Genomic DNA, 14,301 nt, shown 5'->3' on the forward strand with positions numbered 1-14,301 from the left:
GACCTGAGAGTTCTTGCTGGTTTGTATGGAATCAGCATGTCTTTTATATACTGAGGTGCAAGGCTACTTAGAGCTTTGTATACAACGAACAGAATGTTAAAATCGATTCTAGTTTTGACGGGGGGGCCAATGCAGAGATGTAAGAACAGGTGCAATGAGTTCATACGTTTTAGTTCTTGTGAGAACGCGTGCTGCTGCATATTGAATTAACTGTAGTTGCCACACAACGTCTATAATTACACCCATATTTCTAGCTTCACTTTTGCACTCCAGAGACAGAGAGCTGGGATGAACTGCAATTCTCTGTCTCTGAGTCTTTGCATCAAAAATTAGTATTTTTGTTTTGTCTTTGTTCAACTGTAAAAAGTTCTCCAACATCCATAGATGAATTTCATCAATACACTTGAGTTAGGGAATGCATGGGATCTGGGTCATCAGGAGATAGGCATATACAGTTGTGAATCATCTGCATAATTATGGTAATTTGGTTTATGTTTCTGTATAACGTGCAAGCGGGAGCATGTAGAGATTAAACAGTAGCAGTCCAGGGGCGCCCTGGTGGCTCACCTGGTAGAGTGTGTACCACATAAGACTGAGTCCTTACCGCAGTGGCCTGGCTTCGAATCTGGCCGGGGCCCTTTGCTGCATGTCATTCCCTCTCGCTTCCCTGCCTTTCCTGTCTCTCTCTACTCTCTCTAGCAAATAAAGGTGTAAAATGCCACAAAAAAATTTTTTCTAAATAAAAATAAAATGAACAGTACTGGTCCAAGAATCGAACCTTGGGGTACCCCACACATAATAACCACATTGTCCAAGGCAAAGTCTCCAACGGACACAAAAAATTGCCTGACCTGGAGGTAGGTTCTAAACCAGGCCAGATAGGCCGACCCATTTTTCTAATCTCTCTTGTAAAATATCATGGTCAACAGTGCTGAAGGCGGGGCTGAGATCCAGCAGCATAAGAAAAGATAATTTATTAGAATCTGAGTTCATATGCAGATTGTTCACAACTTTGATAAGTGCTGTTTCGAGATCAAAAACCTGGTCTATAAATGGCTAGATGGTTGTTTGATGTTAAATAGTTATTAAGCTAAGAAAAAACTTTTTTTAAAGTATTTTGCTGAGGAATGGTAAATTGGAGATGGTCCTATAGTTGTCAATAACTGTTGCATCAAGGTAGCTCTTCAGAAGAGGTTTAATGACAGCTGTTTTAAGTGCTGCAGGAAATATACCTGACTGAAGAGAACAGTTAATAATTTCTAATACCTCAGGTGCTAAGCAGTTGAAAACAGTTCCAAGATGTGGTGGGGAGAGGATCCAAGCAGCAGGTGGAGGACTTGAGCTGCCCAACAATATTGTCTAGTTTTCTAAGATCTAGAGGGTCAAAGTGAGACATGGCGCCAGTGATATTTCTGGAGAACTGGAGGGTAGGTTCATTTCTGGATCTTGAGGCACCAATGTTCTGTCTAATGGCAATAGCTTTGTTACTGTTAATGTAGCGAATTGCTCACATTTTTCAGTGGACAGCATTTCTGGTGGGGTTGCAGATGGTGGATTAATAAGTCGATCAACAGTAGAGAAGAGTACTTTACTATTGCTGATATTTTCATTAATGATTTTAGAGAAGACTGTCTAACCTGTTCACATGAAAGTCTGAATGAAACACAAAAAGCCTGAAAATCTTCCTAACTGTGCAAACACAAACTGTTTTTTTTTCTTTCTCTCAAGGGAACAACAACAAACAAAATACCTGCAGAATGCATTATTTACTTGGATATTTTCGTATGAATATCTAGCCAAAACTAGGATTTGCAGTAAGCATGCGTTGACACTAGAGTCATGATTTGTAAATTTGTCATGTCAGGATACTTGCTGTTTATTGTCCCTGCGTAACAAGTGCATCATCTTGTTACTACTGAGGGCTGGAAAAAACAATACAAATAAACGAAATGGCAGCTTCACTTTTGCTACAGTTCTCATGAACCGCGGCTCACTCTGTACATCACCCCTTGCCTTGATTCAAACATTATTGTGAGAATGATGTCCCTGTTGCATGCTGCTTTCCCAGCAGCTCGAATGAATACAAGTGGTGTTGGTGGAGGGTGGGGGGTGGGGTGGGGGGATGAGTGGGTGGGTGGCAAAAAAAATCCCACCAGTGAGTCATACATTCATCCATCCTTCAGCCTAGCATGTTTTCTTTCCGTCTCTCCTCTTTTCCTCCTCCTTTGCACACCCGCTTGCCATGCCTGCCCTTCTCTTCTACCTACACCCCCCCTTTCCTTGCTTTCTTCCTCCCTCTCCTCTTCATTCTCCCTCTCTCCCTCTTCTTCATCTTGCCTCCCTTGTGTCCTGCAGTATGTCTGTCTGTCTGGTTTGTTCTCATTCAGTGTTTTTCCATCTATCTGTCTGTATCTATCTGTGCATCTGTCTGTATTTTGCAAATGTCGCTGCAGCAGATGGTGTGGTGTTTGCACTGGGTTGGATATCCTAGCAACAGCGGCTCCGTGTTTCCTAAATCAGAGCGATGGAGGAGTCCGTGTCATACGCTGTCTGGCTACGTCTGCTCCCGTCCCCCCTTCTCTCTGACCGACCTGACACTGTGCTCACGTCAGTGCCTTTGGCCCTGTTTTGTTTTGTTTTTCCCCCCTGAAGTAAAAATGGAGGCGCAGGGCTGCCTGCCTGCCTTGCTACATATATGTGCATGAGATCCCATGTTAGTGCAGGCATGACATGGCTAAATCAGCATGGGACCCCCCCCCTCCCTATGTATTGGTTTTTATGTCTGTGGTAGCAGAGCATGATGGGATCATGTTGGGGTACCCCGGTAGCTCACCTGGTAGAGCGCGTACCATATAAGGCCGAGTCCTTACCATAGAGGCCTGGGTTCGAATCCGGCCCGGTCCCTTTGCTGCATGTCTTCCCCTCTCTCTCCCCTGCCTTTTCTCTCTCTCTCTCTCTCTCTCTCTCTCTCTCTCCACCATCACTATCCAATAAAGGCAGAAAATGCCCCCCCCCCCCAAAAAAAATTGGGTCATGTCAGCCTTAAAAGCAGTATTTTCTTTGTGTACCTGCGCTCGGTGGAATCAACAACTGTTTTGTGTAGTAAAATGAGGAGACTACGGCGTAAACATTCAGAAATGCCTTGTGCTTGTTTGCAGTCACGTGATTCTGATGACGCGCGAGATTCCGATGGAGGGCAGGAAGTGAAGAGCAGAATGGACGAGATGGAGCTAGTTTCGCCCGAACTGTGCTGGTTTAGACGGTCTTATGAGAGAAAGGTGTAAACAGGAAGTAAGACATGTTGGACATGGTCCTTATGTGATGAAGAGTGATTCTTTTGACCAAGTGGTCACTGCACACGCGCGCGTTATCCCACTCCGCTCCTCCCGACCGCAAGCCATTTTTTCTGCCGTTTTCGGTCAATTTCTTGCATTTTTTCCCCCCTCATGAACACAACGTTGTGGTACTCCGTTAAAACTCCTTGTGGTTTCTCAGTTAATGACGCCAAACATAGGCATTTCGAGAGTTTGTGATAGTGCTTCCTATGTAGAAAATCACTTCCTGCCCTCCGTCTATAGTTCGTGACCTTGTTTGCATAAACAACCTATTTCTTTCTCCCTTTTTTTTTTTTACCATCTAGGGAGCCGAGCTGTTGAAAACATACCAGTACTCCTACCATATCAGGAGTCTCAAGAGCCACAACAAAAGTGCATTTTGGTCCAGACCCATGCATGGAGGCGCTGGGCTGTATCATACGCTGCTTCTCTGACAGCCCAGCTCGCATGCAGACCGCAGCTAACAAAGATAAAGGGGGCAAGTAAGGACATGCATCCTGAGATGTAATTGGTTCTTCTGTTTCATGCTGCCCCTGTCTTTCCACACACACACACACACACACACACACACACACACACACCAACCAACATCACTAAAAGCTTCATTATGCACAGGACTGCAGTCATAAAAGGAAATATACATTTGATGTAAGCCGCCCTGCCCACTGGAGCCGTTCCTTCAATCCATTTCTCCAGAAGCGTAAAGCTGACAATAGAGCCATTTAAGCATTCTTGATGTTTGTTTGCTTTCAGTACAAGAAAACAAACATCCTTTTGCGTCATCCGAGCTGTGAATAATGTCCCCGATTTGGTGTCAGAAGGGGGGGAAAACACATTGGCGAGCTGCCAACGGTTCCTATTAAAAACCTCGGTAGCAATTTTTTCCTATGATGTTAGTTATCGATGATTGATGGAGGGCGATACAGAGCTCACGGGGGGCCGACTGCACTAAAAGCTGGCTTTGGGAACGAGGCAACTGGGTATTATTGCCCCGGAGGGGAGTAAAGCAAGGGCTGCTTGTTTGTTTACTGGGGAAGAGCGGCTGAAGAGAGGCTTTTTATCTCCTCCTATGACCTCATGTCTCCTCTGTGGAGCGCAATGTGCAAGGCAAGCACAAACAAATACAAACAACGAGCCCCTGCGAAGGCGGCCTGAGCCACGACACTTTGCTGTTCGCCCAGATTCAGACGCACTCCTCCAGTCCAGACAATAAGAGCAATCATATGACTTTACAATAGAAGGTTATCGTTTGCTTTCGGACGACCACCTCCAACCAAAATCTCTATACTCCCCGTCAAATGGTGTTTTTCAGTGGCTCTCTGATCACACAGCATGTTGGCAAAATTGCTTTTTATTTAACATCAAATAATTCATTTTAAGAATGTCAGCAAAGTTGTGGCCTTTTATTACACTGTTAAATGGAAATGTTCATGGTAAACGTGTTGTATTTACTAAATAAAGTTCAGCCTTGATGTTTCCCTCCAATGGCCAGCAGGGTGGAGAAGCATCCTGTTGTCACAGTTTACTGCAGTGTGAGTGAGTGAGAGAGAGAGAGAGAGAGAGAGAGAGAGAGAGAGAGAGAGAGAGAGAGAGAGAGAGAGAGAGAGAGAGAGAGAGAGAGAGAGAGAGAGAGAGAGAGATGAGAGAGAGGAGAGAGAGAGAGAGAGAGAGAGAGAGAGAGAGAGAAGAGAGAGAGAGAACAGGTTAAGCAGACTCTGCTCCCATCATCTATGAGGAGCCATTTTTCCAAAATAAAAGCCACCACTCTCTTTCTTGTCTCTTTCATGAATGCAGTTTAGTTTTCTGTCATTCTTGTTTTGTTTGGTTTTCTTTTGCAGTGTCCAGGCAGAGAGGGGCGAACCACATGAACCAGGTAAAAGTGTTCAGTAAATTACCAGATGCGGTGCGATACCCCCTCTACAGTGGCAGAAGAAGTACTCTGACCTTTCACTACAATGAAAGTACAAATAACCTGATACAAAAGTACTACTGTAAAAGTAACTTTGCCACATTATTTGTATCTAAGTAAAAGCATTGAGTAAGTACTTGCTCTTAAAATGTAATCCAACAAGTATTAAAAGTAAAAGCGCTTGTCATATTCAGGGCCCTGATATGACAGAGCCCATAATACAGGTTAAAGCGTGCCTGCTGTACCTCTTTTCCCGCTGATGAGTGTTAATGCATACCCTGACTACAGCGTACACAGAAAGTATAGGTGGCATCACAGTAATTTACAAGGATGTGAACCTAGTGACTCATTGATGAGCAATCCAAATATATGATAAATCACCAAGCTGGCCCTGATATTTATATTATATTTATATTAATAAAAGCAAGAGGAACCAACGCACTGGCACATATCCAGTCCCTGATTTGTTTTCACCTTATGTGACCCAGCTCGAATAACACAGACCGAATTTCCAATTGTGAATAGTAAATCAGAATGGTTCATAGAAGTTTTGCTCCAAGATCATGCAAAAACTGAAATGCAACTAGGCAGAAGACAAACAACAACCTTTATAAACAACGATTAAATTGAAGATTTCAGAATTAGAATAGTAAAAAGTATAGTTATTTGCTTTGAAATGGAGTGCAATAAAATTGAAAAGTCTCTGAAATGTAATATGCGCAAGTAAGCACAGAAACTTGAAAAATGTGTGTAAAAACAGTCAAGTATTTGAGCTTCATTACTTTGCTCTCCCTCCATACACATGCGTTTCCAGGGGGCCTACAGAAAAACTAACTAGCTCTGTCTTAGATAGCAATGGGAGGGTTTTTCCCAGCATGCCCGGGCTATCTGATTCGGTTCCCATAGAATTTCAAAAAAACCGTTGCAGCGATGGCATTCGGTCATTGCATTGGGACTCAGCCACTGAAATGTTTGGTCGGATGATGCCGTCAGCGCTCCGAGTCGTGTACCAATGACTTATTTCCATGATAACATTATCTCCGTGTTGTATTTGGCTGCCTTCCTAGACTCACCAGCCAACGTGAACCTGATTTCTTATGAATCCCTTCTATTTCCCAGTCTAATTCAGAGGTCATTCTTCTCACTGAGACAGTCGGTGCAGTGAGCTGCAACTGGTTTGGTTAAAAACTGTCTCATCAGCTGTTTTCCTAGGGGTCAGGTCCAGTTTTTATGTGTTTGTCATGAAGAAAGAGGATTAAAACAGTGAGGGGAAAATCACAGTGAACAAGCACTGTCAGCATTTGAACATGAGATGCGTAATACTAGGTCTTCGAAAGTGTCTGTAAAAGTGTCTGATGTTACTGACATCTTCCATCAGGATTTCCTCTGTATAGGATCTAATAGAAATACCTCTGAATAACCATTAAAAGACAATAAGACCAGGTTCTGCATGCTCCTGCGTTATCTACTGAAACAACAGCCTCTATGGGTGGACACGAGGGTTCAGTCTCTTTGATAAAAAAATCATTTAAATCATATTCTCAGCTGACTCTATGGGTGCCAACAGCATGTCATTCAATAATAGGGTCAATAATAGAGTAAAGGGAGTTGGGTTGTTGTCGGCACAGCTGTACCACAGAAACCTCTCCCTGCGATCTCTGTGTTTGGCTGACCCAGGTTGTGCGCCGTTTGTCACACACCACAGCGCCACTGAAACACACAGCCTTGTCACACAGGTCTGAAATTGAGATTTTTGCTCTCCAGCCTAAAAATGAAATGAATAGGGCGTCCGGGTAGCATAGCGGTCTATTCCATTGCCTACCAACACGGGATCAGCGGTTCGAATCCCCATGTTACCCTCCGGCTTGGTCGGGCGTCCCTACAGACACAACTGGCCGTGTCTTGGTTGCTGCACTAGCGCCTCCTCTGGATGGTCAGCGCCTGTTCAGGAGGGAGGGGGAACTGGGGGGGAATAGCGTGATCCTCCCACGCGCTACGTTCCCCTGGCGAAACTCCTCACTGTCAGGGGAAAGGAAGCGGCTGGCGACTCCACATGTATGGGAGGAGGCATGTGGTAGTCTGCAGCCCTCCCCGCATCGGTAGAGGGGGTGGAGCAGCGACCGGGACGGCTCGGAAAAGTGGGGTAACTGGCCAGATAGAATTGGGGAGAAAAAGGGGGGAAATTCTATTTTTTTTAAAAAGAAATAAAATGAATACAATAAATGAATGACCCGTGTCGCATGTGACCGGGCTGAGTGAGATGAAGTGATTCGGCAGGGCGAGGCCCTTCAGTCCCATCAGACACTGTCAGCGTCTCTGTAGCTGGATGCATGAAGACAGGGGGAGACAAAGCTCAGGCAGAGAGGCAGAGGCCGGTGTAGGACTGGCAGCAACTATGAATAGCTATCTCTCTCATTCTCCTGCGCCACCCCCCCCCCACCCTCCCCTCCTCCTCCTCCTCCTCCTGCCCATGTGACAAGGCAGCGGCGCTGAGAAAATAACACACCGCAAACTGCATGCTGTACCAAACAAATTAAAACAATGGTTGACCTTTTGTCAGTTAGACGTTTGGGATATTAAACCTCTGAGGTGTGTGTGTGGGGGGCGGGGGGGGGGGGAGGGCTGACAGCGATGGATTTCAAGAGTCAAGTTTCAAACTTACTTGTCGTAAATGAAAATTAAGTTTACTCTTATTCTCGCGACGACACGCTTGTTTTGCAGGCTTAAGGCACAAGTGGGAAATAAAAGTACTTGTAAAAGTACTGAGAGAAATCAAAGTGCAGGAACAGCACACATGTGCAAAAACAAGCCAGGGCAGACTTCAGCTGGGCTTTACTGGGCAGCGTGCTGCCCTAGAGAACGTCTAAGGTGACACCTGCAATGTTGCTGTGAACAGTAAACCTGTGCGAAAGGCAGACCGTGCAGTCGGTAACAGTAGACACAGTGATCGATGGTGTAGTGGCCGGTGGCGACTCACTGTGTGAAAACCTAAATGCCATTTTCCCTGGAGGCTGTCCAAACTTCCCCTCTTGGTTGAGGGGAACACATTGTAAAATGTGCAGGCTATTGTCCCATTCAGTCAAATAGCGCCCTGTATTAAACAATAATAAGGAAGTTCTGTGTTCATAGGTTCATATCCAGCTGCCGACAACCCCCCCCCCCTTAGGTCACTGCTCACAACTCTCAGAATTCACAAGAAACCTATGAGAGCATAAAGAGAGAAATGATGCGACATATTCCAGAGGTGGCAATTTAAACCCAAGTGGATGTGCAACAGTGCCACCAATACAATGAACATTGCTTATTTGTTCATCCTTTATGGTCCAGTATACCACCCGCTTTCACTGTGCTCCATTTGGGAGTTGTCCTCTCTAATGGAAGTGTTGCCTGCCTGCATCGCCTTAAGAGGTTTCCATGTCTCCATATTGTACCTCCAAGTACAGAAAATCAAACATTTCCAGCATAGCAAGAGGTAAATATAAAGATGTGGATAGACTCTACCTCCATGGTCAGCGGCAGGGGTCAATTGGGGGGGGTGGGGTGAAAAGAGATACCACCCCCCTTGTGAACAAATTGACAAAAAACATTGCCTTCTGTAAGCCTGCCATCCCATATTTCTGTCCTCTTTGGGTTAATGGTGCATGTGATAACATCTTAGAGGGAAACCAGTATGCACAAAATCATCTTTTACACTTTCTAAAATTCCCTCCATAATGATTTGCACAGCAGCAGCCCTGCTGTCGGACCTCTGTCTCCCCACCACCAAACCCTAAAGACAGAGGAGACGTGTGCTCCCAAGGCTAAGGGATAGCCATGATATAGCTGATCCCTCCTCCATTATAGCATACCATTATCATTGTGATAGAATAATGAGTATGTCAGTTAACACCATTTCCTTCATTACACGTCACTAATTAACTCCGATTTGATGCATTTTTCTGGCTTGAAGTTCATGAGGTCCATCATGTTCTGTGGACATTGTAGTGGATGAATATTTTGATCAAATTAGTTCCCAACACAGGATGAGGGTGAGGAGCTCGGACATCAGGAAGGAGCTCGGAGTAGATCCGCTGATCCTTCGTGTCGAAAGGAGCCAGTTGAGGTGGTTCGGGGCATCTGATTAGGATGCCGTCCTGGGCGCCTTCCTTTGGAGGTTTTCTGGGCACATCCAACTGGGAGGGGACCCCGGGGTAGACCCCAGAACTCGCTGGAGGGAGTGCAAGCCCAATCTGGCCCGGAAACGCCTTGGGATCCCCCAGGAAGCGCTGCAGGGCGTTGCTGGGGAGAGGGCCGTCTGAGTGCCCTACTTAGCTTGCTGCCACCCTGCGACCCTACCCCGGAGAAGTGGCTGATGATGACATGAGTTCTCAATCGACCTTTTCTGACCATGGACAGTCAAGTTAACCCCCCCCTTTTTTTTTCTCTCTCCCTAATTGTATCCGACCATTTACCCGACCCTTCCGAGCCATCCCGATCGCTGCTCCACCCCCTCTGCCAATCCGGGGAGGGCTGCAGACTACCACATGCCTCCTCCGATACATGTGGAGTCACCAGCCACTTCTTTTCACCTGATAGTGAGGAGTTTTGCCAGGGGGACGTAGCGCATGGGAGGATCATGCTATTCCCCCCAGTCCCCCCCCCCCAAACAGGCTCCTCAACCGACCAGAGGAGGCGCTGGTGCAGCGACCAGGACACATACCCACATCCGGCTTCCCATCCACAGACACGGTCAATTGTGTCTGTAGGGACACCCGACAAAGCCAGAGGTAACACGGGGATTCGAACCGTCGATCCCCTTGTTGGTAGGCAACGGAATAGACCGCCACCCAGACGCCTAGTAGAGTTAACTTTTAATGAGACTGACAATTCTTTGGCAGTTATAAAAAGTTCCATCACCTAATGCTGGCCGACAAAGAAAAATATTATCAAAGGAAATTTTACAAAATTTGGATCGAAGAATCCACGTGAATTTTATCCCATTGAACTTTTTGGTATTATGAATATATATATATATATGTATATATATGTATTTTTTTTAAATCTATATGAAGTGTATATATTGGTTGTGGTTGAAGTGAGTTACCCCCTTCAATGTGAAGTGATTTGGGTGTCTAGAAAAGCGCTATATAAATGTAATGATTGTTATTATTATTATTATTATTATTATTATTATATATAGGGTAAGACGTCACACTGGATTTGGAACAAAAAAACAAGAACAAATTCATTGTTGAGTTGTTGTTTTTTTTTTTTTACTTCAAAATCAAAATCAAATTCCGCAACAGAAAAAAGGATCGATTAATCCTTGAACTTGAATTAATACTGGAACGTGGCCGTTAAATCAGTCCCAACTACAACTGGAAAATCATTTCAAACAATCTTTCAAATAAAACAATGTCAAGCATTCAAACAAATCTCAAACCAGGTCTCAAACCTCACTGGTCAGATTCATCGTCAGAATTTATTTTCTGGTACACATAAATTGCCTTGCCAGGGGTGCAGTCTCCATGAGCCCACTGTTTGTATTCCATGCACTGGACCCAAGTCTCTCTTGGACGGCTGTTCGCAAATGGCTCCACACAAACAAGGCACAGGCCCTCATCTTCATCTGATGAAGAGACATCTGGAGTCTTTCTTTTTGTACCTGCCTTCTTTTTCTTTGGTGTTTTAGATTTGGCTCCCCCACATTTCTTTTGGAATATGTGCTTTTTACCTTGTGTCTGCCTTTCAGCCGCTAGTGCCCCCTTCACTGGTGTGTCATGGTCATTGAGCATAGCAGTTTTTCTTGTTTTTGTTTTTTTTTGGTTGGTGGGCTAGTTTTCTTGGACCAGCTTTTGGGTATGGCCAAATGTCCTCTGGAGTTGATTGGTGGGTGGAGCTGGCATTACTAGGCAAGTGTGAGGTGGTGCTAATGGGCAGGGCTGGGGCCTGGAAGTGCTGGGTCCTAAGGGGCTATCTGAGACATAGGATGGTGCAAACTCTGTCTCCAAGAACAAATCCCTGTTCTAAGGTTGAATCCCTGTCACCCGAAAGCTGGCCTGAATATTCAGTGGGGTTGCAGCCAGAGGATATGCGATTGCCACAATCCTAGGGATGTCATAGATTGTGATTATTTTTCTTAGGTTGTTCCTTGAGTTTATGTGTCTCTTCAGTGGCCCATAAACTGTTCTGTCCAAAGGTTGCAGCCTATGTGAACAGTGGGGTGGGAAGGAGAGCATAATTAGGCCGTTTTCTTTGGCAAGATTTAGTCTATCAATGGAAAGATGGGCGCTGTGGCTGTCCAGAAGGAGGAAGCATGGCTTTTCCTTTGAACACTTGGCATGTTCAACAAAACGATTGAGGAAATCCACGAAGTGTGTTCCCTTCATCCAGCCAGAGAGGTCTGGTCCTCCTTCGCTGCCAGGTGGTCCATTGTTGAGGAAGCGATCGCGGATGTTTGCAGTCACGTGATTCTGATGACGCGCGAGACTGAGATGGAGGGCAGGAAGTGAAAAGCAGAATGGACGAAATGGAGCTAGTTTAGCCCGAACTGTGCTAGTTTAGACGGTCTTATGAGAGAAAGGTATAAACAGGAAGTAAGATATGTTGGACATGAGCTTTATGAAGAGTGATTATTTTGATGAAGTGGTCACTGCGCACGCGCGTTATCCGACCCCGCTCCTCCCGACGGTTCGCGAGCCATTTTTTCCAGCGTTTTCGGTCAATTTCTTGCACCACCCTCTCCCTCCCATGAACAACAACTTTTGGTACTCAATAAAAACTCCTTGTGGTTTCTCAGTTAATGACATAGGCATTTTGAAAGTTTGTGATAGTGCTTCCTGTAATGTATTGGGAGTGGACAACTAAGAAATAGTCCCAATACATTACACTTCCTATGTAGAAAATCACTTCCTGCCCTCCATCTGTAGTTCGTGACGTCATATGCAAACGACCTTATATTGTTCCCTGTTGCTGAGACTCCACATGCTAGCGTCACTAGGGTACGTCACGAGGGTACCGGTTTATACCCGCGCCTAGCCACCAATCGGTCTAGTTTCTGCAGTCATCACACCAGTTTCATCAGTAGTCCACATGTCCCCTGGTCCCAGTGAAAGTCAGCCAAACACCGTCTCCAGCTTGTCAAAGAAAGCCTTGACATTCTCCTTGTTGAAGGCACTTACTTGCCCTGGGCTAGTTGCCTCTGGCTTTCTGAGAGAGAGTGTAGGGTGCCTCCTTAAGAAGCGTGGAAACCTCTCGCTGCTGCCATTTTCTTTTTCAGACCAGGCTGGTAGAAACTGCAGCTCCCGTGCCTCTGGAAATTCGTACGCTAGCTTTCTCGACTCAGTTGGTGACAAACCAAAATAGAGGTCAGCCAGTCTCATAAGGTACTGCTCAAGCTGCAGCTCCAAGTCTGGGCTAAAAACCTGCCGTGGAGATTTATACCCAACCAGGGGCGTAACGAATCAGCACCGGGCCCTAATTCAAGATGGTCAAAGCGGTCCCAGTAGTAATAGGTGGGAGCACCATAACGCGCACCTCTGAACACAGATTAAAACATAACGGTGACGGCGCACCAACACATAGACCTACATAAACATTATGGTGACGGCGCACCAACACGTATATGAGCACCGCACAGTGGCAAGTCAAATAAATAATAAATAAGGTCTACTTACATCACAGGGGCACTCTCCTGGCTTTTCGCTGTGCAAAGTCGTCAATTAAACCATGAAGATCCAGCTGGCGGGCACGAGCATTCTCAATTGAGAGGGTGATGAGTCTGGGCAAACGGGCCTGTCCCATTGCGCTCCTCAGATACGACTCCATGAGCTTCCGTTTCGAAAAGTATCGTTCTGCAGTTGCAACAGTCACCGGAAGTGTTAAGAAAAGTAGTAAAACTGTACAGACTTCCCCAAAGCTTGCAGCGATGCAGTTGTTGTCCACGATCAACATATTGGCTAGTTGTTGGACTATTTGGCTAGTTGTTGGACTAATTCGACATTTGAGATATTGTAGCGAACTCGGGGGACAACGCAACCACAGGAACTGCCGCGGCCGGGAAGCGAACCCGTATCGGCCGCACCGCAGGAGACATCGCTAACCGCTCGACTAAAGGGTCAGACCCGCCAGCCAGCGGCCAGCGTGTCTTCTTATCCATGCACGTTACAATATTTTCTCTTGAACAAGCTCAGAATGACACGAGTTGCATTGGAAATGCTGAAGTGATGCCATTTTTGTAAATATCACACAACTTGCTTGCTTGCTCGCTCAAAAAAGTTCATCATTTGTTGTAGTGAACAGTGTTTTAGGCTGTACAACTTTGACTGTATCCCCTGTTCTCCTCAAACCCGCGAATCGCTGTGTCAGCTGAGAGATCACAATGTCGAGGGAGGTACTGAACACAGCCACGCCAAAATGGGACTCTGCGCCCGCTAAACTAGTTCGTCTTGACAAAGTTCATCAAAATTCCCTTTCACTGCCCCCCCTCCTCGAAGGTTTTGCTCCCCCCCATTTCTCTGCGAGAGCATGCGCGGTCTGTTTGGCATCCTCAAACCGGTCTCGGAAGGCCTGCAGGTCTCCACGGGCCCATTCACCTCCGTGTGCGAGGCCCAGTGAAGCCGCGCTGCCTGCCTTGGCCATATGCGGCCGTGCAGGGCGGGCCCCAAATCATCGCGGGCCCCTATGCAGCCGCATACCCTGCATACGTATATGGTAGTTACGCCCCTGTACCCAACCGCCGTAGGACAATTTTTTTTCCTAGGATGAATCCGGAAAGTTCCCGCCCTCCGGCGCTAGGATTGACCAGATCTGCCTGTCAACCAACTTTCCGGATCCTAGGAAAAAACATATTCGCTTACCGTTCGCATCGGCCTTGACTGACAGGCAGATCTGGCCAATCCTAGCGCTTGAGGGCAGGAACTTTCCGGATTCATCCTAGGAAAAAAAAAATTAGCCCACCGTAGTTGGGATGGCTGTCTGACTTTCTATTTCAGCTGCGGTGAATGTCTTACAGTATGGAGCCAGCGTGTTATAATCCTTCACTGTACTCCTGACGATTTATTTGCCAGCTTCACCTTC

This window comes from Lampris incognitus, chromosome 7 (genome assembly GCF_029633865.1).
Source record: "Lampris incognitus isolate fLamInc1 chromosome 7, fLamInc1.hap2, whole genome shotgun sequence".
Classification (NCBI taxonomy): Eukaryota; Metazoa; Chordata; class Actinopteri; order Lampriformes; family Lampridae; genus Lampris; species Lampris incognitus.